The following is a 25,153-nucleotide window of genomic DNA, read 5'->3' as shown; positions in this document are numbered from 1 at the left end:
AGCCTTCGGGCTGCAGAATTTTTTCAATAAACCGTTAATTATTATTATTATTATTATTATTACATCTGAGACACACACACACACACACACACACATACACACACCCCACACACACACACACACACATAAACACACACACACACACACACATAAACACACACACACACACACACACACACACACACACACACACCACACACACTCCACACACACACACACACACACTCACACACACACACATCACACACACACACACACATACACACACACACACACACACTACACACACACACACACACACACACACACACACACACACACACACACACACACACACACACATCAAGGTGTTAAGCTTCAAGAGAAACAAAAATGAGGTTTTTGTGTTAATATTGAACATTATGTTAAGGTGAGGCATACAGTGACCTACAGTGACCTACAGTGACCTATAGTGACCTACAGTGACCTACAGTGACCTACATATTATTATTATTATTATTATTATTATTATTATTCAGTAGTTCACATTTGTAAGGCAAAACACACACAGGTACAGGTGTAGAGTGTAGGTACAGTGATGTAACCACTCTCTCTCTCTGTCTCTCTCTCTGTCTCTCTCTCTCTCTCTCTCTGTCTCTCTCTCTGTCTCTGTGTCTCTCTCTCTCTCTCTCTCTCTCTCTCTCTCTCTCTCTCTCTCTCTCTCTCTCTCTCTCTCCCCGATAAAGATATTAATGACACCTAATAATATTAATAACGATAATAATGTCATCATCATTATCATCATCATCACCACCATCACCATCATCACCACCACCATCACCATCATCATCACCATCATCACCATCATCGAGTTACAAAAGTTTCAAAATATTAAAATAAATAAATATTCCCTCATTAGTATGTAGAGTCTCTTTGCATAACCGACGCCATTTTGTCTTAGATGATAAAGTAACCAATATATAATAGATAATGGAGTCTTTATTATCGGGACAGACGACTTATTGGCACTATACTTATTGGCGTATTAGGAAAGTGCCAATAACCTGTGTGGATTTACTGGCTGCCTTTCCACCTTGAGCACCATAACACAACCCTCATCTGCCTTTTGGTGCTTTTACCTATATCAGGGTCGTGTATGAGATGTTGTCTGTATCTATCTAGCTATCTGTCTGTCTGTCTGTAAGTCTGTCTCTCTCTCTGTCTGTCTGTCTGTAAGTCTGTCTGTCTGTAAGTCTGTCTGTCTGTCTGTAAGTCTGTCTGTCTGTAAGTCTGTCTCTTTCTCTGTCTGTAAGTCTGTCTGTCTGTAAGTCTGTCTATCTGTCTGTCTGTCTGTAAGTCTGTCTCTCTGTCTGTAAGTCTGTCTGTCTGTGTGTAAGTCTGTCTCTCTGTCTGTAAGTCTGTCTCTCTGTCTGTAAGTCTGTCTCTCTGTGTGTAAGTCTGTCTCTCTGTCTGTAAGTCTGTCTCTCTGTCTGTAAGTCTGTCTGTCTGTCTGTAAGTCTGTCTCTCTGTCTGTAAGTCTGTCTCTCTGTCTGTAAGTCTGTCTCTCTGTCTGTAAGTCTGTCTCTCTGTGTGTAAGTCTGTCTCTCTGTGTGTAAGTCTGTCTCTCTGTCTGTCCTTTTCTGTCTGTCTGTGTCTGCTCTGTCTGTAAGTCTGTCTGTCTGTAAGTCTGTTCCTCTGTCTGTCTGTCTGTCTGTGTCTGTCTCTGTCTGTCTGTCTGTCTGTAAGTCTGTCCTCTGTCTGTCTGTCTGTAAGTCTGTCTCTCTGTCTGTTCTGTCTGTCTGTCTGTAAGTCTGTCCTCTGTCTGTGTCTGTCTGTCTGTAAGTCTGTTCCTCTGTCTGTAAGTCTGTCTGTCTGTATGTCTGTCTGTCTGTAAGTCTGTCTCTGTCTCTGTCTATAAGTCTGTCTCTCTGTCTGTAAGTCTGTCTGTCTGTAAGTCTGTCTGTCTGTGTCTGTCTGTCTGTCTGTCTCTGTCTGTCTGTCTCTGTCTGTGTCTGTCTCTGTCTGTGTCTGTCTCTGTCTAAGTCTGTCTCTGTCTGTAAGTCTGTCTCTCTGTCTGTAGTCTGTCTCTCTGTGTGTAAGTCTGTCTCTGTCTGTGTCTGTCTCTGTCTGTAAGTCTGTCTCTCTGTGTAAGTCTGTCTCTCTCTGTGTGTAAGTCTGTCTCTGTGTGTAAGTCTGTCTTCTGTCTGTAAGTCTGTCTCTGTGTGTAAGTCTGTCTCTCTGTGTGTAAGTCTGTCTCTCTGTGTGTAAGTCTGTCTCTCTCTGTCTGTAAGTCTGTCTCTGTGTGTAAGTCTGTCTCTCTGTCTGTGTCTGTCTCTGTGTGTGTCTGTCTCTGTCTGTGTCTGTCTCTCTGTCTGTGAGTGTCTGTCTCTCTGTCTGTGTCTGTCTCTGTGTGTGTTTGTCTCTGTCTAAGTCTGTCTCTGTGTGTGTGTCTGTCTCTGTGTGTCTGTCTCTGTGAAGTCTGTCTCTGTGTGTGTCTGTCTCTGTGTAAGTCTGTCTCTGTCTGTAAGTCTGTCTCTCTGTCTGTAAGTCTGTCTCTGTGTGTAAGTCTGTCTCTCTGTGTGTAAGTCTGTCTCTGTGTAAGTCTGTCTCTGTGTGTAAGTCTGTCTCTCTGTCTCTCTGTGTGTCTGTCTCTGTGTGTAAGTCTGTCTCTGTGTAGTCTGTCTCTGTGTGTAAGTCTGTCTCTGTGTGTAAGTCTGTCTCTGTCTGTAAGTCTGTCTCTCTTGTCTCTGTCTGTCTGTCAGTCTGTCTCTGTCTGTCTCAGCGTCTCTGTCTGTGTCTGTCTCTCTGTGTGTGTCTGTCTCTTCTGTGTGTCTGTCTCCTGTAAGTCTGTCTCTCTGTCTGTAAGTCTGTCTCTCTGTCTGTAAGTCTGTCTCTGTGTGTAAGTCTGTCTCTCTGTGTGTAAGTCTGTCTCTCTGTGTGTAAGTCTGTCTCTCTGTGTGTAAGTCTGTCTCTCTGTGTGTAAGTCTGTCTCTCTGTGTGTAAGTCTGTCTCTCTGTGTGTAAGTCTGTCTCTCTGTGTGTAAGTCTGTCTCTCTGTGTGTAAGTCTGTCTCTCTGTCTGTAAGTCTGTCTCTCTGTCTGTAAGTCTGTCTCTCTGTGTGTAAGTCTGTCTCTCTCTGTGTGTAAGTCTGTCTCTCTGTCTGTAAGTCTGTCTCTCTGTGTAAGTCTGTCTCTCTGTCTGTAAGTCTGTCTCTCTGTCTGTAGTCTTTCTCTGTGTGTAAGTCTGTCTCTCTGTTGTAAGTCTGTCTCTCTGTCTGTAGTCTGTCTCTCTGTGTGTAGTCTGTCTCTCTCTGTGTGTAAGTCTGTCTCTCTGTCTGTAAGTCTGTCTCTCTGTGTGTAAGTCTGTCTCTCTGTGTGTAAGTCTGTCTCTCTGTCTGTAGTCTTCTCTCTGTCTGTAAGTCTGTCTCTCTGTGTGTAAGTCTGTCTCTCTGTCTGTAAGTCTGTCTCTCTGTCTGTAAGTCTGTCTCTCTGTGTGTAAGTCTGTCTCTCTGTCTGTAAGTCTGTCTCTCTGTGTAAGTCTGTCTCTCTGTCTGTAAGTCTGTCTCTCTGTGTGTAAGTCTGTCTCTCTCTGTCTGTGGTCTGTCTCTCTGTCTGTAAGTCTGTCTCTCTGTGTGTAAGTCTGTCTCTCTGTCGTAAGTCTGTCTCTCTGTGTGTAAGTCTGTCTCTCTGTCTGTAAGTCTGTCTCTCTGTCTGTAAGTCTGTCTCTCTGTGTGTAGTCTGTCTCTCTGTCTGTAAGTCTGTCTCTCTGTCTGTAAGTCTGTCTCTCTGTGTGTAAGTCTGTCTCTCTGTGTAAGTCTGTCTCTCTCTGTCTGTCTCTGTCTCTCTGTCTGTAAGTCTGTCTCTCTGTCTGTAAGTCTGTCTCTCTGTTCTGTAAGTCTGTCTCTCTGTCTGTAAGTCTGTCTCTCTGTGTGAAGTCTGTCTCTCTGTTTAAGTCTGTCTCTCTGTCTGTAAGTCTGTCTCTCTGTGTAAGTCTGTCTCTCTGTCTGTAAGTCTGTCTCTCTGTGTGTAATCTGTCTCTCTGTCTGTAAGTCTGTCTCTCTGTGTGTAAGTCTGTCTCTCTGTCTGTAAGTCTGTCTCTCTCTGTCTGTAAGTCTGTCTCTCTGTGTAAGTCTGTCTCTCTGTCTGAAGTCTGTCTCTCTCTGTGTGTAAGTCTGTCTCTCTGTGTGTAAGTCTGTCTCTCTGTGTGTAAGTCTGTCTCTCTGTCTGTAAGTCTGTCTCTCTGTCTGTAGTCTGTCTCTCTGTGTGTAAGTCTGTCTCTTCTGTAGTCTCTCTGTCAAGTCTGTCTCTCTGTGTGTAAGTCTGTCTCTCTGTGTGTAAGTCTGTCTCTCTCTGTCTGTAAGTCTGTCTCTCTGTGTGTAAGTCTGTCTCTCTGTGTGTAAGTCTGTCTCTCTGTGTGTAAGTCTGTCTCTCTCTGTGTAAGTCTGTCTCTCTGTGTGTAAGTCTGTCTCTCTGTTAAGTCTGTCCTCTGTGTGTAAGTCTGTCTCTCTGTCTCTCTGTCTGTAAGTCTGTCTCTCTGTGTTAGTCTTCTCTCTCTCTGTTAAGTCTGTCTCTCTGTCTGTAAGTCTGTCTCTCTGTCTCTGTCTGTAAGTCTGTCTCTCTGTGTGTAAGTCTGTCTCTCTGTCTGTAAGTCTGTCTCTCTCTCTGTCTGTAAGTCTGTCTCTCTGTCTGTAAGTCTGTCTCTCTGTGTGTAAGTCTGTCTCTCTCTGTCTGTAAGTCTGTCTCTCTGTGTGTAAGTCTGTCTCTCTGTCTCTCTGTCTGTAAGTCTGTCTCTCTGTGTGCAAGTCTCTCTCTCTCTGTCTGTAAGTCTGTCTCTCTGTGTGTAAGTCTGTCTCTCTCTCTGTCTCTCTGTCTGTAAGTCTGTCTCTCTGTGTGAAGTCTGTCTCTCTCTGTCTGTAAGTCTGTCTCTCTGTCTGTAAGTCTGTCTCTCTGTGTGTAAGTCTGTCTCTCTGTCTGTAAGTCTGTCTCTCTGTCTGTAAGTCTGTCTCTCTGTCTGTAAGTCTGTCTCTCTGTCTGTAAGTCTGTCTCTGTCTGTAAGTCTGTCTCTCTGTGTGTAAGTCTGTCTCTCTGTGTGTAAGTCTGTCTCTCTGTCTGTAGTCTGTCTCTCTGTCTGTAAGTCTGTCTCTCTGTGTGTAAGTCTGTCTCTCTGTGTGTAAGTCTGTCTCTGTGTGTAAGTCTGTCTCTCTGTGTGTAGATCTGTCTTCTGTCTGTAAGTCTGTCTCTCTGTGTGTAAGTCTGTCTCTCTCTGTCTGTAAGTCTGTCTCTGTGTAAGTCTGTCTCTCTGTGTGAAGTCTGTCTCTCTGTCTGTAAGTCTGTCTCTCTCTGTGTAAGTCTGTCTCTCTGTGTGTAGAGTCTGTCTCTCTCTGTGTGTAAGTCTGTCTCTCTGTCTGTAGTCTGTCTCTCTGTGTGTAAGTCTGTCTCTCTGTCTGTAATCTGTCTTCTGTCTGTAAGTCTTGTCTCTCTGTCTGTAAGTCTGTCTCTCTGTCTGTAAGTCTGTCTCTCTGTGTGTAAGTCTGTCTCTCTGTCTGTAAGTCTGTCTCTCTGTCTGTAAGTCTGTCTCTCTGTGTGTAAGTCTGTCTCTCTCTGTCTGTAAGTCTGTCTCTGTCTGTAAGTCTGTCTCTCTGTGTGTAGTCTGTCTCTCTGTGTGTAAGTCTGTCTCTCTGTGTGTGTAAGTCTGTCTCTCTGTGTGTAAGTCTGTCTCTCTGTGTGTAAGTCTGTCTCTCTGTCTGTAAGTCTGTCTCTCTGTGTGTAAGTCTGTCTCTGTCTGTAAGTCTGTCTCTCTGTCTTAGTCTGTCTCTCTGTCTGTAAGTCTGTCTCTCTGTGTATAAGTCTGTCTCTGTGTGTAAGTCTGTCTCTCTGTCTGTAAGTCTGTCTCTCTGTGTGTAAGTCTGTCTCTCTGTCTGTAAGTCTGTCTCTCTGTGTGTAAGTCTGTCTCTGTCTGTAGTCTGTCTCTGTGTGTAGTCTGTCTCTCTGTTGAAGTCTGTCTCTCTCTGTCTGTAAGTCTGTCTCTCTGTGTGTAAGTCTGTCTCTCTGTGTCTGTCTTCTGTATCTGTCTCCTGTGTCTGTCTCTCTGTCTGTAAGTCTGTCTCTCTGTTAGTCTCTCTCTGTCTGTGTTGTCTGTCTCTCTGCTCTGTGTAGTCTGTCTCTCTGTCTGTAAGTCTGTCTCTGTGTAAGTCTGTCTCTCTGTCTGTAAGTCTGTCTCTCTCTGTCTGTGAGTCTGTCTCTCTGTCTGTAAGTCTGTCTCTCTGTGTGTAGTCTGTCTCTCTGTCTGTAAGTCTGTCTCTCTGTCTGTAAGTCTTCTCTCTGTGTGTAAGTCTGTCTCTCTGTCTGTAAGTCTCTCTCTCTGTGTGTAAGTCTGTCTCTCTGTCTGTAAGTCTGTCTCTCTGTGTGTAAGTCTGTCTCTCTGTCTTAAGTCTGTCTCTCTGTCTGTAAGTCTGTCTCTCTGTGTGTAAGTCTGTCTCTCTGTCTGTAATCTGTCTCTCTGTGTGTAGTCTGTCTCTCTGTGTAAGTCTGTCTCTCTGTGTGTAAGTCTGTCTCTCTGTCTGTAAGTCTGTCTCTCTGTCTGTAAGTCCTCTCTGTGTGATCTGTCTCTGTCTCTGAGTCTGTCTCTCTGTGCTCCTCTGTGTTCTGTCTCTCTGTGTGTAAGTCTGCCTCTCTGTCTGTAAGTCTCTCTGTGTGTAAGTCTGTCTCTCTGTCTGTAAGTCTGTCTCTCTGTCTGTAAGTCTGTCTCTCTGTCTGTAAGTCTGTCTCCTGTGTGTAAGTCTGTCTCTCTCTGTGTAAGTCTGTCTCTCTGTTAAGTCTGTCTCTCTGTGTGTAGTCTGTCTCTGTGTGTAAGTCTGTCTCTCTTGTGTGTGTCTGTCTGTAAGTCTGTCTGTCTGTCTGTAAGTCTGTCTCTCTGTCTGTAAGTCTGTCTCTCTGTCTGTAAGTCTGTCTCTCTGTGTGTAGTCTGTCTTCTGTGCTGTCAGTCTGCTCTCTGTGTGTAAGTCTGTCTCTCTGTCTTAAGTCTGTCTCTCTGTTTAAGTCTGTCTCTCTGTCTGTAAGTCTGCTCTCTGTCTGTAAGTCTGTCTCTGTCTGTAAGTCTGTCTCTCTGTCTCTCTCTGTGTGTAAGTCTGTCTCTCTGTGTGTAAGTCTGTCTCTGTGTGTAAGTCTGTCTCTCTGTGTGTAAGTCTGTCTCTGTCTGTAAGTCTGTCTCTCTGTGTAAGTCTGTCTCTGTGTGTGAAGTCTGTCTCTGTGTGTAAGTCTGTCTCTGTGTAAGTCTGTCTCTCTGTGTAAGTCTGTCTCTGTGTGTAAGTCTGTCTCTGTGTGTAAGTCTGTCTCTGTGTGTAAGTCTGTCTCTCTGTGTGTAAGTCTGTCTCTCTGTCTGTAAGTCTGTCTCTCGGTGTAAGTCTGTCTCTGTCTGTAAGTCTGTCTCTCTGTGTAAGTCTGTCTCTCTGTGTGTAAGTCTGTTCTCTCTGTCTGTAAGTCTGTTCCTGTCTGTAAGTCTGTCTCTGTGTGTAAGTCTGTTCGTCTGTAAGTCTGTCTCTGTGTGTAAGTCTGTCTCTCTGTGTGTAAGTCTGTCTCTGTCTGTAAGTCCGTCTCTGTCTGTAAGTCTGCTCTCTGTGTGTGTCTGTCCTCTGTCTAAGTCTGTCTCTGTGTGTAAGTCTGTCTCTCTGTGTGTAAGTCTGTTCTCTGTGTGTAAGTCTGTTCTCTGTGTGTGTCTGTCTCTGTGTAAGTCTGTCTCTCTGTCTGTAAGTCTGTCTCTGTCTGTAAGTCTGTCTCTGTCTGCTGTAAGTCTGTCTCTGTCTGTAAGTCTGTCTCTGTCTGTAAGTCTGTCTCTCTGTCTGTGTAAGTCTGTCTCTGTCTGTCTGTCTGTAAGTCTGTCTCTTGTGTGTGTCTGTCTCTGTCTGTAAGTCTGTCTGTAAGTCTGTCTGTCTGTCTCTGTTTGTAAGTCTGTCTGTCTGTCTGTAAGTCTGCTCTGTCTGTAAGTCTGCTCTCTGTCTGTAAGTCTGCTCCTGTCTGTAAGTCTGTTCCTCTGTCTGTCTGTCTGTAAGTCTGCCTCTGTCTGTAGTCTGTAAGTCTGTCTCTGTCTGTAAGTCTGCTCTGTAAGTCTGTCTGTCTGTCTCTGTCTGTAATCTGTCTGTCTGTCTGTAAGTCTGTCTGCCTGTGTGCTGTCTCTCTGTCTGTAAGTCTGTCTCTGTCTGTGTGTCTGTCTCGTCTGTCTGTCTGTAAGTCTGTCTCTGTCTGTAAGTCTGTCTGTAAGTCTGTCTCTGTCTGTAAGTCTGTCTGTAAGTCTGTCTCTGTCTGTAAGTCTGTCTCTCTGTCTGTCTGTGTGTCTGTCTCTGTCTGTAAGCCTGTCTGTGTCTGTCTTCTGTCTGTAAGTCTGCTGTCTGTAAGTCTGTCTCTGTCTGTAAGTCTGTCTGTAAGTCTGTCTCTGTCTGTAAGTCTGTCTCTCTGTCGTCTGTCTGTGTCCCTCTGTCTGTAAGTCTGTCTGTAAGTCTGTCTCTGTCTGCTCTGTCTGTAAGTCTGTCTCTGTCTGTAAGTCTGTCGTCTGTGCTGTCTCTGTCTGTGTCTGTCTCTGTCTGTCTGTAAGTCTGTCTCTCTGTCTGTAAGTCTGTCTGTCTGTAAGTCTGTCTGTCTGTGGTGCCCTCTGTCTGTCTGTTGTCTCTCTGCTGTAGTCTGTCTGTCTGTAAGTCTGTCTGTCTGTAAGTCTGTCTCTGTCTGTAAGTCTGTCTCTCTGTCTGTAAGTCTGTCTGTCTGTAAGTCTGTCTCTCTGTCTGTCTGTGTCTGTCTGTCTGTAAGTCTGCTCCTCTGTCTGTCTGTAAGTCTGTCTGTCTGTGTCTGTCTCTGTCTGTAAGTCTGTCTCTGTCTGTGTGTAAGTCTGTCTCTGTCTGTAAGTCTGTCTGTCTGTAAGTCTTCTGTCTGTAAGTCTGTCTCTCTGTCTGTAAGTCTGTCTCTGTCTGTGTCTGTCTGTCTGTAAGTCTGTTCTCTGTCTGTGGTCTGTCTCTGTCTGTAAGTCTGTCTCTGTCTGTCTGTAAGTCTGTCTGTCTGTAAGTCTGTCCTCTGCTCGTCTGTAAGTCTGTCTGTCTGTAAGTCTGTCTCTCTGTCTGTAAGCTCTCTGTGCTCTCTGTGTAAGTCTGTCTCTGTCTGTCTGTAAGTCTGCCTCTGTCTGTAAGTCTGTCTGTCTGTAAGTCTGTTCGTCTGTAAGTCTGTCTCTGTCTGTAAGTCTGTCTCTGTCTGTCTGTAAGTCTGTCTCTTCTGTCTGTAAGTCTGTCTCTCTGTAAGTCTGTCTCTCTGTCTGTCTGTAAGTCTGTCTCTACTGTCTGTAGTCTGTCTGTCTGTAAGTCTGTCTCTCTGTCTGTAAGTCTGTCTGTAAGTCTGTCTGTCTGTGTCTGTAAGTCTGTCTCTGTCTGTAAGTCTGTCTCTGTCTGTCTGTAAGTCTGCTCTCTGTCTGTAAGTCGCTCTCTTCGTCTGTCTGTAAGTCTGTCCTCTGTCTGTAAGTCTGTCTGTCTCTGTCTGTCTGTCTGTAAGTCTGTCTGTCTGTAAGTCTGTCTCTCTGTCTCTGTAAGTCTGTCTGTCTGTAAGTCTGTTCTGTCTGTAAGTCTGTCTTCTGTCTGTCTGTAAGTCTGTCTCTGTCTGTAAGTCTGTCTCTCTGTCTGTTTTCTGTAAGTCTGTCACTTCCGTAAGTCTGTCTTCTGTCTGTAAGTCTGTCTTCTGTCTGTGCTGTCTCGTCTGTCTGTAGTCTGTCTGTCTGTAGCGTCTCTGTCTGTCTGTAAGTCTGTCTGTCTGTAAGTCTGTCTCTTCTGTCTGTCTGTAATTCTGTGTCTGTCTCTGTCTGTCTGTCTGTAAGTCTGTCTCTCTGTAAGTCTGTCTCTCTGTCTGTAAGTCTGTCTGTCTGTAAGTCTGTCTCTCTGTCTGTCTGTCTGTCTGTAAGTCTGTCTGCCTGTAAGATAACATAAACCTGATTTACACTTCAATGTTTTGTGTATAAAGTATTGATATAATGTCTGTGTGTATACAGTATGTTCTTAGTGTGGCATCATCACCATCATCACCATCACCACCATCACCATCACCATCACCACCATCACCATCACCACCATCACCATCACCATCACCATCACCATCACCACCATCACCATCACCACCACCATCATCACCATCACCATCACCACCACCATCATCACCATCATCACCATCACCACCATCACCATCATCACCATCACCATCACCATCATCACCACCATCACCATCACCACCATCATCACCATCATCACCATCACCATCATCACCATCACCATCACCATCACCATCATCACCACCATCACCATCACCATCATCACCATCATCACCATCACCATCACCATCATCACCATCATCACCATCACCATCATCACCATCACCACCCATCACCATCACCACCACCATCACCATCACCATCATCACCATCACCACCATCACCATCATCACCACACCACCATCACCATCATCACCATCACCACCATCACCATCACCACCATCACCATCATCACCATCATCACCATCACCACCATCACCACCATCACCATCATCACCATCACCACCATCACCATCACCACCACCATCACCACACCATTCCACCATCATCACCATTACCATCATCACCATCACCACCATCACCATCATCACCCACCATCACCATCATCACCATCACCATCACCATCATCACCATCACCACCACCATCACCATCACCACCATCACCATTACCATCCACCATCACCACCATCACCATCATCACCATTTCCATCACCATCATCACCATCACCATCATCACCATCATCACCACCATCACCATCATCACCACATCACCACCACATCACCATCACCATCATCACCACCACCATCACCATACCACCATCATCACCATTACCATCATCACCATCACCACCATCACCACCATCATCACCACATCATCACCATCACCATCACCATCATCACCATCACCACCACCATCACCATCACACCACCACCATCACCATCACCATCACCACCATCATCACCATCACCATCACCACCATCACCATCACCACCATCACCACCATCACCATTACCATCACCATCACCATCATCACCATTTCCATCACCATCATCACCATCACCATCATCATCATCACACCATCATCACCATCACCACCATCACCATCACCATTACCATCATCACCATCACCATCACCATCACCACCATCATCACCATCACCATCACCACCATCACCATCACCACCATCACCACCATCACCATACCATCACCATCACCATCATCACCATTTCCATCACCATCATCACCATCACCATCATCACCATCACCATCATCACCATCATCACCATCACCACCATCACCATCACCATTACCATCATCACCATCACCATCATCACCACCACCATCACCATCATCACCATCACCAACACCACATTACCATCACCATCACCACCATCACCATCACTCACCACCATCATCACCACCATCACCACCCATTACCACCACCATCATCATCATCACCACCACCACCACCACCACCACCACCACCACCACCACCACCACCATCATGACACACAACAAAATTGTCTCCAATTCACCAATATTTTTAGTTCAATGTTACGGCTGAACAACGACCATCCTGTCATGACCCTGTGTGAGAAAGAGAGAAGAAGAGAGAGAGAGAGAGAGAGAGAGAGAGAGAGATAAATGTACAGAAAGACAGACAGAGATAGACAGGGCGAGACAGACAGACAGGCAGACATCGTTACACGGTGGTCGTCATTACACGGGGGTCGTCATTACACGGGGTCGTCATTACTGGGTCGTCATTACACGGGGTCGTCATTACACGGGGTCGTCATTACACGGGGGTCGTCATTGCGGGTTACAAACTGTTCCATGCCGATAGGCAGACCAGAAGGAGGCGGATGGCAATCTATGTTGGGGATAATCTGAAGTGTGAAATAAGTTAGGAAATAAAAACTGAGAGAATACAGAAACAATTTGGATGGATGGCGACGGTCGGAAAAAATTAATCACAGGGTAATATAGACCAGCCCCCAATCACCCAGTAGCGTCAATAGGCGACTTATCTGGGATGAAATAAAACCCATACACAACAAAAGTCTGTATAGTAAGCGACTTCTTTGGCCGTCAGATTGGACTGACCTTATGGGTAACTCAGAATCAGAGGATTTTCTCGAGACGATCCAGGACTGTTTCCTAAATCAACATATAACCCGAACCCACGGGGTAATAATATACTGGACTTAGTTCTGTCAGAACAGAAAACCTATTAGCCATGTCGAGTTAGGAACGAACTTGCAAACAGCGATCACAAGAAATTCACGATTCCAGTTAGATTTTCAGGGCAGAGTGGGGAAAATTCACTAAAGTACCAGATTTCAGAAGGGCAAACTTTGAGTTTAAAGAGCAGCTGGCAGAAGAAGTGTAAGCAACGGCTGTGAACCTGACAGATGACACCGACCTGATAACGAGATCTGAGATTGCCGGGATTTCGACAATTTAAATAATGAGTTACTTAATGCACAAAACGGGAACATACCATACAAAAAACTCAGATCGAACAACAATGACAAATGGATAAATAATTATTTAAAAAGTTGTCGACAGCAAAGAAAGGAGGCTATGGGTAGAAAGGGGATAAATCCTGGCAGGAATTCACCTCCGGGACTATTATAGGGTGACAACAACGGCGAGTAGGGTTAAAACCGAGATAAGGAAAGCGAGAATAATGAGGTAAGGATAGCAAGGAGGCAGACAAACCCCAAAGGATTCAACCAAATATCATCAAAGCTAAAACACGAGAAAAAGATTGGACCAATACGGTCAGACTTGGCGAGCTCACTGATAACGGCAGAGAAATGAGCAATAATTTGAATAAATATTTTCAGCAATTTTCACCACCGAAAATTTCAAAACATGATACCCGAGGCACCGACTCTATTCAGGGAATAATTAGAAAACAAAATTAAATTGAGATAGTAGTGACTAGTAACGATGTTAGTAGCAAAATAGACTTAAACTAAAGCCCTAGCCAGTCACCTGAATACGATGAGATATTGCCAGAGTATTAAAGGAATGTAAGGAAAGAGCTTATAGTATGCGCTTATAAAGAAGTTGTTTAACATGTCATTAAAAACAGGTGTAGTACCAGAATCCTGGAGGATAGTGAGATATGTGCCGATTTTCAGAGGGATAGATCACTCTCCTCTGCTACCGCCCAATCACTCTAACATTAATAGTAGGCAAATTACTGCGACAATCATTTCAAACTCTCAACTTCAGAAATCCTGGAGAAAGCACCGATTGATCAGCAGTTCCCAGCATGAAAGCTACAAGCGGACGTTTCTTGCTAACTAATTAACATTCTTTTCATGAGTTTTTTCGAATCGGTGGTTGAGGGCACAATTATGATGTGGTATATACTCGACCATCAAAGCCAACCGACAGAGTCCCCCACGAAGACCTTAATTAGAAAGGCAAAGCTCTCCTTGGCATCAAAAAGGTGACATCCTTGAATGGTTAGGGCGTGGTTACTGGAACAGGAAACGTACTAAGAAGTCCCATTGGAGCAACGTCCTGATGGGTTCCCCAGGCTCAATACTTGGACCATTATTATTTATTATATACGCAAACGACATAGATATCGGCATTGACAGCAACATAAGTAAATTTGCTGATGACACTAAAATAGGACGTGGCCTCAAATCTGGCCCGAGGACTCAGCAAAACTACAGGAAGTCTAAACAGATGAAATTCAACGTCGACAAATACCAAAGTACTCGGTATAGGAGATGTAAACAGAAACCAGATACCAGATGAACAACGATGCCATAGAGAAATCCGAATGCGAGAAGTTGGGAGTAATGATAAATGAGACAGCAATGAAGTAAACAATGTGTTTTTGCTGTGCTCACGAGGTAAAATAAAGTACTTGGGTTCACATACAAGGAGTGTTAGTTAAGACTAAGCAGGGTCATCCTAAAACTGTATCTTGCTTTGGCAGAGACCACACCTGGATCATAGTTCAATTTCTAGTCGCCGTATTACAGAATGGATATAGAATCATGGAAAGAATTCGGGGAGATAATAAGACTAATCCCGGGCATCAAGGGTTATACAGGTATAGAGACAGGTTAAAGCATCTTAATAGCACTTCCCTCGAGGGGCGATAGAGCGAGGGCGACCTGATAGAGGTGTATAAGTGGAAGACAGGGCTAAACAAAAGGTGACATTACAAAGGTGTTACTCAACTATCCAACCAGGAGCGAACTCGTAACAATGGTTTTTAAACTGAACTGAAATTGGATTGGGCGCTTGAAATCTGGCTAAACACTGGTTTGGAAACAGAGTGGTGGATGAATGGAACAAGTTACCAAATATCGTCATTAACTCTAATACATGAATTGGCTTCAAACATAGGTTGTGGATGCTCATGAGCAATAGGGGTTGGAGTGTAAACAGGACTGCCAGTATGGAGCCAATAGGCCCGCTGCAGTTTCCTCAATTTTTATGTTCTTATGTTCTTAATGCGGGGCCATCATTACACAGAACACGGGGGTCGTCATTACACGGGGTCGTCATTACACGGGGTCGTCATTACTCGGGGTCGTCATTACTGGGGTCGTCATTACACGGGGTCATCATTACTCGGGGTCGTCATTACTGGGTCGTCATTCGGGGTCGTCATTACACGGGGTCGTCATTACTCGGGGTCATCATTACACGGGGGTCATCATTACTCGGGGTCATCATTACTGGGGGTCACATATACGGGGTCGTCGTTACACGGGGTCATCATTACACGGAGGTTGGTCATTTCAGTCATCATTACTCGGGGTCGTCATTACACGGGGGTCATCATTAAAGGGGGTCGTCATTACACGGGGGTCGTTATTTGACGAGGGTCGTCGGGTTGGCTCGTAAATCCTATAATCCAGTAAGTAAGAGGATGAAAGTGGACTACGTGGTTCACCTGTGGATTACAGGAGAAGTTTACACCTTAACCTCACCTTAACCACACCTTTACACCTTAACCACACCTTAACCACACTTAACCACACCCTTTACACCTTAACCACACCTTAACCACACCTTAACCACACCTTACACCTTAACCACACTCAACCACACCTCAACCACACCTTTACACCTTAACCTCACCTTAACCACACCCTAACCATCACCTAACAACCTTAACCATTAATCCTAACCATTAATCTTAAACCCACCTTTACGTGAACTAGTAAAGGTTCGAACGTAAGTATTGACGCCATTTTGAATTGCCTGAACAATTTGTGAGTTGTGTTTACATCATAACATAACAACATAACATAACATAACATAACAACATAACATAACAACATAACATAACAACATAACATAACAACATAACATAACAACATAACATAACAACATAACATAACAACATAACATAACAACATAACATAACAACATAACATAACAACATAACATAACAACATAACATAACAACATAACATAACAACATAACATAAATAACATAACATAACAAATATAACATAACAACATAACATAACAACATAACATAACAACATAACATAACAACATAACACATCATAACATAACAACATAACATAACATAAATATAACAACATAACATAACAACATAAAATATAACATAACATAACAACATAACATAACATAACAACATAACATAACAACATAACATAACAACATAACATAACAACATAACACATAACATAACAACATAACATAACAACATAACATAACAACATAACATAACATAACAACATAACATAACAACATAACATAACAAACATAACATAACAACATAACATAACAAATATAACATAACAACATAACAACAACATAACATAACAACATAACATAACAACATAACATAACATAACAACATAACATAACAACATAACATAACAATACAACATAACATAACAACATAACATAACAACATAACAAAACATAAATATAACATAACAACATAACATAACATAACAACATAACATAACAACATAACATAACAACATAACATAACAACATAACATAACATAACAAATATAACATATAACAACATAACAACATAACATAACAACATAACATAAATATAACAACATAACATAACATAAATAAATATAACATAACATAACAAATATAACATAACATAACAACATAACATAACATAACAACATAACATAACAACATAACATAACAACATAACATAACATAACAACATAACATAACAACATAACATAACAAATATAACATAACAACATAACATAACATAACATAACAACATAACATAACAACATAACATAACAACATAACATAACAACATAACATAACAAATATAAATATAACATAACAACATAACATAACATCATAACATAACATAACAACATAACATAACATAACAAATAACACAACAAAATAACATAACATAACAACATAACATAACATAACAATATAACATAACAACATAACAAATATAACATAACAACATAAAACAACAACATAACATAACAATATAAATATAACATAACAACATAACATAAATATAACAACATAACATAACAACATAACATAACAACATAACATAACAACATAACATAACATAACATAACAACATAACATAACAACATAACATAACATAACAACATAACATAACAACATAACATAACAACATAACATAACAACATAACATAACAACATAAATACAACTAAATATAACAACATAACATAACAACATAACATAACATAAATAAATATAACATAACAACATAACATAACAACATAACATAACAACATAACATAACAACATAAACATAACAACATAAATATAACATAACATAAATAAAAACATAAAACAATATAAATAACATAAATATAACATAACAAATATAACATAAATATAAATAAATATAACATAAATAAAAACAAAATAACATAACAAATATAACATAAATATAAACATAACAAACATAACATAAATAACATAACATAACAAATATAAATATAAATATAACATAAATATAAATAAATATAACATAACATAAATAACATAACATAACAACATATAACAACATAACATAACATAACATAACAACATAACATAACATAACAACAAATAATATAACATAACAACATAACATAACATAACAACACAATACAACAACATAACATAACAACATAACATAACATAATATGATAATAGCATAACATAAGAAAATCTCACAAGTGACTCACAACCCCTAAGTGACTCACAACCCTCACAAGTGACTACAACCCCACAAGTGACTCCACAACCTCACAGACTCACAACCTCACAAGTGACTCACAACACTACAAGTGACTCACAACACTCACAAGTGACTCACAACCCTCACAAGTGACTCACAACCTCACAGGACCACAACCCTCACAAGACTCACAACCTCTAAGTGACTCCACAACCCTCACAAGTGACTCACAACACTCAAAGTGACTCACAACACCTACAAGTGACTCACAACCTCACAGTGACTCACAACACTACAAGACTCACAACACTACAAGTGACTCACAACACTACAAGTGACTCACAACACTCACAAGTGACTCACAACACCTCACAAGTGACTCAGACAAGATGTGATTGACCACCCCCTCAGCGACTCACTGCACCTCAAAATTGAGCTTTTCATGTTAGTGGAGACGATAAATATTGGGCCACCATCTCCTTAAATATTCATCACGACTCACTGATGACCGATACTGTGTGTAGGGCCACATGGTGTGTAGGACCACATAGTGTGGGACCACATGGTGTAGGGCCACATGGTGTGTGTGGACCACATGGTGTGTAGGGGCCACATGGTGTGTAGGACCACATGGTGTGTGAGGCCACATGGTGTGTAGGACCACATGGTGTGTGCGGCCACATGGTGTAGGACCATGGTGTGTAGGGCCACATGGTGTGTAGGACCACATGGTGTGGGACCACATGGTGTGTAGGGCCACATGGTGTGTGACCACATGGTGTGTAGGGCCACATGGTGTGTAGGACCACATGGTGTGGCCACATGGTGTGTAGGGACCACATGGTGTGTGCGGCCACATGGTGTGTGGGACCACATGGTGTGTAGGGACCACATGGTGTGATGGCCACATGGTGTGTAGGGACCACATGGTGTGTAGGCCACATGGTGTGTAGACCACATGGTGTGTAGGCCACATGGTGTGTGGGACCACATGGTGTGTGTAGGACCACATGGTGTGTAGGGACCACATGGTGTGGCCACATGGTGTAACCACATGGTGTGTAGGACCACATGGTGTGTACGCCACATGGTGTGTGGGACCACATGGTGTGTAGGGACCACATGGTGTGTGTAGGGACCACATGGTGTGTAGGCCACATGGTGTGTGAGGGACCACATGTGTGTGTAGGACCACATGGTGTGTAGGACCACATGGTGTGTATGGCCACATGGTGTGTGGAACCACATGGTGTGTAGCCATGGTGTGTGGGACCACATGTGTAGGACCACATGGTGTGTAGACCACATGGTGTGTGGGCCACATGGTGTGTGGGGCCACATGGTGTGTGTAGACCACATGGTGTGGGACCACACAGGAAACATGGTGTGTAGGACCACATGGTGTGTGTAGGGACCACATGGTGTGAAACACATGGTGTGTAGGCCACATGGTGTGTAGGGCCACATGGTGTGTAGGCCACATGGGTGTAAACATGGTGTGTAGGGCCACATGGTGTGTAGGGCCACATGGTAACACTGTGTGTAGAGAGACAGACAGGCAGACACAGACAGGCAGACACAGACAGGAGACACAGACAGCCAGACACAGACAGGCAGACACAGACAGGCAGACACAGACAGGCAGACACAGACAGGCAGACACAGACAGGTAGACACAGGCAGACACAGACAGGCAGACACAGACAGGCAGACACAGACAGGCAGACAGACAGGCAGACACAGACAGGCAAACAACAGACAGGCAGACACAGACAGGTAGACACAGACAGGTGGAGACACAGAAGGCAGACACAGACAGGTAGACACAGACAGGTAGACACAGACAGGCAGGCACAGACAGGCAGACACAGACAGGCAGACAGACAGGTAGACACAGACAGGCAGACACAGACAGACACAGACAGGCAGACACAGACAGGCAGACACAGACAGGCAGACACAGACAGGCAGACACAGACAGGTAGACACAGACAGACAGACAGGCAGACACAGACAGGTAGACACAGACAGGTAGACAGACAGGCAGACACAGACAGGCAGACACAGACAGGCAGACACAGACAGGCAGACACAGACAGGTAGACGCAGACAGGGAGACGCAGACAGGGAGACACAGACAGGTAGACACACAGGCAGACACAGACAGGCAGACACAGACAGGCAGACACAGGCAGACACAGACAGGCAGACACAGACAGGCAAAGACACAGACAGGCAGACAGGTAGACACACAGGTAGCAGACACAGACAGGCAGACACAGACAGGCAGACACAGACAGGCAGACACAGACAGGCAGACCACAGACAGGCAGACACAGACAGGTAGGCACAGCGGGACACAGACAGGCAGACACAGACGAGCGGAGCACAGACAGGCAGACACAGACAGGGCAGACACAGACAGGGCAGACAGGTAGACACAGACAGGCAGACACAGACAGGCAGACACAGACAGGCAGACACAGACAGGCAGACACAGACAGGCGAACACAGACAGGCAGACACAGACAGGCAGACACAGACAGGCAGACACAGACAGGCGAACAGAACAGGCAGGCACAGACCGGGCAGACACAGACAGGTAGACACAGACAGGCAGACACAGACAGGCAGACACAGACAGGTAGGACACAGACAGGCAGACACAGACAGGCAGACACAGACAGGCAGACACAGACAGGCAGACACAGACAGGCAGACACAGACAGGTGACACAGACAGGCGAACAGGACAGGTAGACACAGACAGGCAGACAGACAAGTGGACACAGACAGGCAGACACAGACAGGCAGACACAGAGACAAGTAGACACAGACAGAGCGAAGACACAGACAGGTAGACACAGACAGAACAGGTGACACAGACAGGCAGACACAGACAGGCAGACACAGACAGGCAGACACAGACAGGCAGACACAGACAGGCAGACACAGACAGGTAGACACAGACAGGCAGACACAGACAGGCAGACACAGACAGGTAGACACAGACAGGCAGACACAGACAGGCAGACACAGACAGGTAGACACGGACAGGTAGACACAGACAGGCAGACACAGACAGCGACACAGACACAGACAGGCAGACACAGACAGGCAGACACAGACAGGCAGACACAGGCAAGCAGACACAGACAGACAGACACAGACAGACAGACACAGACAGACAGGCAGATACAGACAGGCGAACACGACAGGTAGACACAGACAGGCAGACACAGGCAAACAGACACAGACAGACAGACAAGACAGACACAGACAGACAGGCAGACGCAGACAGGCAGACACAGACAGGCAAACTATTATTGACAGTAATTTAAGACGGGAGAAAAAGTTTGTAAATTGTTTGTAAGTAAAATAGTCGATAAAGTATTGTATTAAAGTGACTTTGTGGTCGAGACCGAATTATATTACACTTTGGCTGGACCATATAAAGAGTTTAATACACTAGCCATCACCACCATCACCATGCACATAGCACCATCACCACCACCACCACCATCACCATACACTAGCACCATCACCACCATACACTACCACCACCATCACCATACTACCACCACCATCACCATACACTAGCACCATCACACACCATCACCATCACCACCATCTCTATCACCATCACCATCACCATCACCACCATACACTACCGTACACCACCACCATCACCACCATCACCATCACCACCATCTCTATCCACATCACCACCATACACTACCACCACACCACCACCATCACCACCATCTCTATCACCATCACCACCATACACTACCACCATCACCACCATCATCCACCACCATACACTACCACCATACACCACCACCATCACACCATCACCACATACACCTCCATCCACCATCATCACCACACCATATACCATCACCACCACCATCATCATCATCACCACCATCACCATACACCATCACCATACACCATCACCACCATCTCTATCACCACCATCACCATACACCATCACCATAAATATTGGTCCAACACAACATCAGTAGCGCTTCATTAAGTTATCTAATGGTTTAGGCGTAAATATATTTATCTTAATGGTGCAATAGTTCAGGTTAATGGTGCAATAGTTCAGGTTAATGGTAGAGTTAATGGTGCTATAGTTCAGGTTAATGGTAGAGTTAATGGTGCAATAGTTCAGGTTAATGGTGGAGTTAATGGTGCAATAGTTCACGTTAATGGTAGAGTTAATGGTGCTATAGTTCGTTAATGGTGCAATAGTTCAGGTTAATGGTAGAGTTAACGGTGCTATAGTTCAGGATGTGCAATTTCAGGTTAATGGTAGAGTTAATGGTGCAATAGTTCAGGTTAATGGTGCAGAGTTCAGGTTAATGGTAGAGTTAATGGTGCAATAGTTCAGGTTAATGGTAGAGTTAATGGTGCAATAGTTCAGGTTATGGTAGGTTAATGGTGCAATAGTTCAGGTTAATGGCAGAATGGTGCAATAGTTCAGGTTAATGGTAGAGTTAATGGTGCAATAGTTCAGGTTAATGGTAGAGTTAATGGTGCAATAGTTCAGGTTAATGAAAGTCGGATAATGGTAGAGTTAATGGTGCAATAGTTCAGGTTAATGGTAGAGTTAATGGTGCAATGGTGGAGTTAATGGTGCAATAGTTCAGGTTAATGGTAGAGTTAATGGTGCAATAGTGGAGTTAATGGTGCAATAGTTGGTTAAGGTGGAGTTAATGCAATAGTTCAGGTTAATGGTAGAGTTAATGGTGCAATAGTTGAGTTAATGGTGCAATAGTTCAGGATAATGGCAGAGTTAATGGTGCTATAGTTCAGGTTAATGGTAAAGTTAATGGTGCAATAGTTCAGTTAATGGTAGATAATGGTCAATAGTTCAGGTTAATGGTAGAGTTAATGGTGCAATAGTTCAGTTTAATGGTACGGTTAATGGTGCAATAGTTCAGGTTAATGGTGGAGTTAATGGTGCAATAGTTCAGTTTAATGGTACAGTTAATGGTGCAATAGTTCAGGTTAATGGTGGAGTTAATGGTGCAATAGTTCAGTTTAATGGTACAGTTAATGGTGCAATAGTTCAGGTTAATGGTGGGTTAATGGTGGCATGGTACAGCAAGTGGCATGGTACAGTTAATGGTGGCATGGTACAGTTAATGGTGGCATGGTACAGTTAATGGTCGCATGGTATTCTTAATGGTGGCATGGTACAGTTAATGGTGGCATGGTACAGTTTATGGTGGCATGGTACAGTTAAGGTGGTATGGTACAGTTAATGGTGGCATGGTACAGTTAATGGTGGCATGGTACAGTTAATGGTGGCATGGTACAGTTAATGGTGGCATGGTACAGTTAATGGTGGCATGGTACAGTTAATGGTGGCATGGTACAGTTAATGGTGGCATGGTACAGTTAATGGTGCAATAGTTCAGGTTAATGGTGGGTTAATGGTCGCATGGTACAGTTAATGGTGGCATGGTACAGTTAATGGTGGCATGGTACAGTTAATGGTGGCATGGTACAGTTAATGGTCGCATGGTGCAGTTAATGGTGCCAAGAAAATTGAGTCGAAATAATGTATTGACTGTTGAGAGAGAGAGAGAGCTACTCAGTCAACAGTATGGATCAATTTTATCTCCTTACGCAGGCGTCATGTTTATTGCTTGATGATCTCTATTTATCTCTATCTCTATATATCTCTATCTCTATATAGATTTATATCTCTCTTTCTCTATCTATTTATTTGTCTAACTAAAAAAATATATTTTAATCTATCAATTTATTCTCTCTCTCTCTCTCTCTCTCTCTCTCTCTCAACGTCATCACTTCACCCTGCGCTAGACAGCACTATGGCTGCCTCACCTGGTATAATACACCTAGTAATTGACCAGCATAAGAGGTGGCTGTTAGGGAGGCACTGGGAGTTCTTGTACACACACACACACACACACACACACACACACACACACATATGATCGAGGTTGGACTTAGAGTGAGAAATTTGCAGGTCGTCGTCTGAAGTTTGTAAATACTTGGGAGTAAAAACTTGAAGGGTGAAAGACGAGGTAACGCTCGAGTATTAACTTATCTTAAGGGATAATGAGTTAAGTTGGAGCTCTTACTTAACGGGTTTATACAGTGTGTGTGTGTGTGTGTGTGTGTGTGTGTGTGTGTGTGTGTGTGTGTGTGTCTTTAAACCATCACGTGGCACCACTAACATGATCTTTGCTGCCCGCCAGAAACAGGAAAAGTGCAGTGAACAGCATCATGATTTGCACATCGACCTTACTGAGGCCTTCAACAGGGAAGCCTTCTGGCGCACTCTCAGTCGTTTTGGCTACCCACCAAAATTCATCGCTATTGATAGTGGTCGTGATATTGAAGCAGTTTATTTAACCACGATTACAGATAGAGGGCAGATAACAACGACATGAGAGCCACTAGAGAGCCTGAGCTGTCTTGAAGGCACCTCAAGGTCATGTCATGATGGTAAATATATAATTATTATAAAGTTAATTTCTGTCTACATGAAAATATATGATATAATGGTTTTAATGGTAAAAATAAGAGTACAAAGTAAGTGTTACAAGAAATATTTATATTTAAACAAAATATATTTTTTAAGAGATGATTTAAAGGAAGGGAGCGTAGTCTTTGCTGGGATGGGTGGGGCTAAGTTGTTCCACACCTTCACACTGTGGTATTTTATGGAGGTCTGGGACTGAGAGGAGCGCATGGGGGGTGGTCTTAGTAGCTCTGGGTGCCTTAAGTTGTATCTCTGATTATTCCGGAACTAGAAGTAATTATTCTCAATTAAGTGATTAACAGATTTATAGACAAATAGGGCACAGCAGTAGGTGTTAATATCCTCAACTTTTAACATTTTCAATTAAGCAAATTGTTCGTTATTGTGATCAGTTTTTCCAAGTGGGTCATTGTCCGCACAACTCTCTTCTGTGGTGTGACGAGGGGTTGTGTTTTTGTAGAGCCAGAGGCCCCCATAGTGTGTGACAGTGTATCAGGTGTTGGTGAACAAGATCATGAGAGAGTTCTGTCTACCACCCTGTCTCCCTCCCTCCCTGTCTCCCTCCCTCCCTCCTCTGCTCTCTCCTCCACTTTCATCTCACCTCACTCCCTCCCTCTCCTCCACCCTGTCTTTATCCACCCCTGTCGCCTCCCCTCCCCTTCTCCTCCCCTCTCCCTCCCTCCCACATCTCCCTCCACCCCTGTCTTCCTCCCCACCCTGTCTCCCCTCCTCCCTCCCTCCTCCCTGTCTCCTCCTCCCTCTCCCTCCCTCCTGTCTCCCTCCCACCCCTGTCTCCCCTCCCTCCACCTTGCCCTGTCTCCCCTCTCCCACACACGCTCTCCCTCCCCTCCCTTCCTCTTGGCCCCTTAAAACTGCATAAATATTGTAGAACAACCTGGGTAGTATTAAGAGTAATATAAATGCCTGGGCATGGTCTCTCTCTCTCTCTCCTCTCTCTCTCTCTCTCTCTCTCTCTCTCTCTCTCTCTCTCTCTCTCTCTCTCTCTCTCTCTCTCTCTCTCTCTCTCTCCACACATCTGGTAATGGCTGAGTGGATATAATACTAAACTCACCTGTATTAAGGGTCGCTGGTTCGATCCCGGGGCCCTCCCAGTCCACCCAACTGTAAAGGAATACCCGAGTTTACTGGTTGGGGGAAGTAAAGGTAATTTATTGTGGTTTATATTGTGTTTTATGGTGTTTTAATTTGTTTTATAGGTGTTTTAATTTGTTTTCCTGTGTTTTCTTTCATGTTATTTTATTTTCTTGTGTTTTATTGCGTTTTAATGATTTTGTTGTATAATTTTTTTCTGTTTTATTCTGGTTTATGGGTTTTATTTATTGAGGTTTAATTTGTTTTAT

General features: G+C 43.7%; 1 protein-coding gene across 1 annotated transcript in view; it reads right to left on the bottom strand.

Annotated features, from left to right (window-relative positions):
* LOC121857397 (neuroligin-4, X-linked-like) overlaps nt 1-24,934 on the bottom strand; it is a gene marked incomplete at its 3' end in the record, with an annotated part of 70,997 nt that extends 46,063 nt beyond the window's left edge. Inside the window, 1 exon segment of the mRNA XM_042353430.1 lies at nt 24,865-24,934.
* Nucleotides 24,935-25,153: the final 219 nt, after the last annotated feature.

Source organism: Homarus americanus, unplaced genomic scaffold (genome assembly GCF_018991925.1).
Source record: "Homarus americanus isolate GMGI-L3 unplaced genomic scaffold, GMGI_Hamer_2.0 scaffold38765, whole genome shotgun sequence".
In the NCBI taxonomy this organism is placed as follows: Eukaryota; Metazoa; Arthropoda; class Malacostraca; order Decapoda; family Nephropidae; genus Homarus; species Homarus americanus.
Note: the sequence above shows the minus strand (reverse complement) of the source record. Positions and strands in the feature narration are given on the sequence as shown.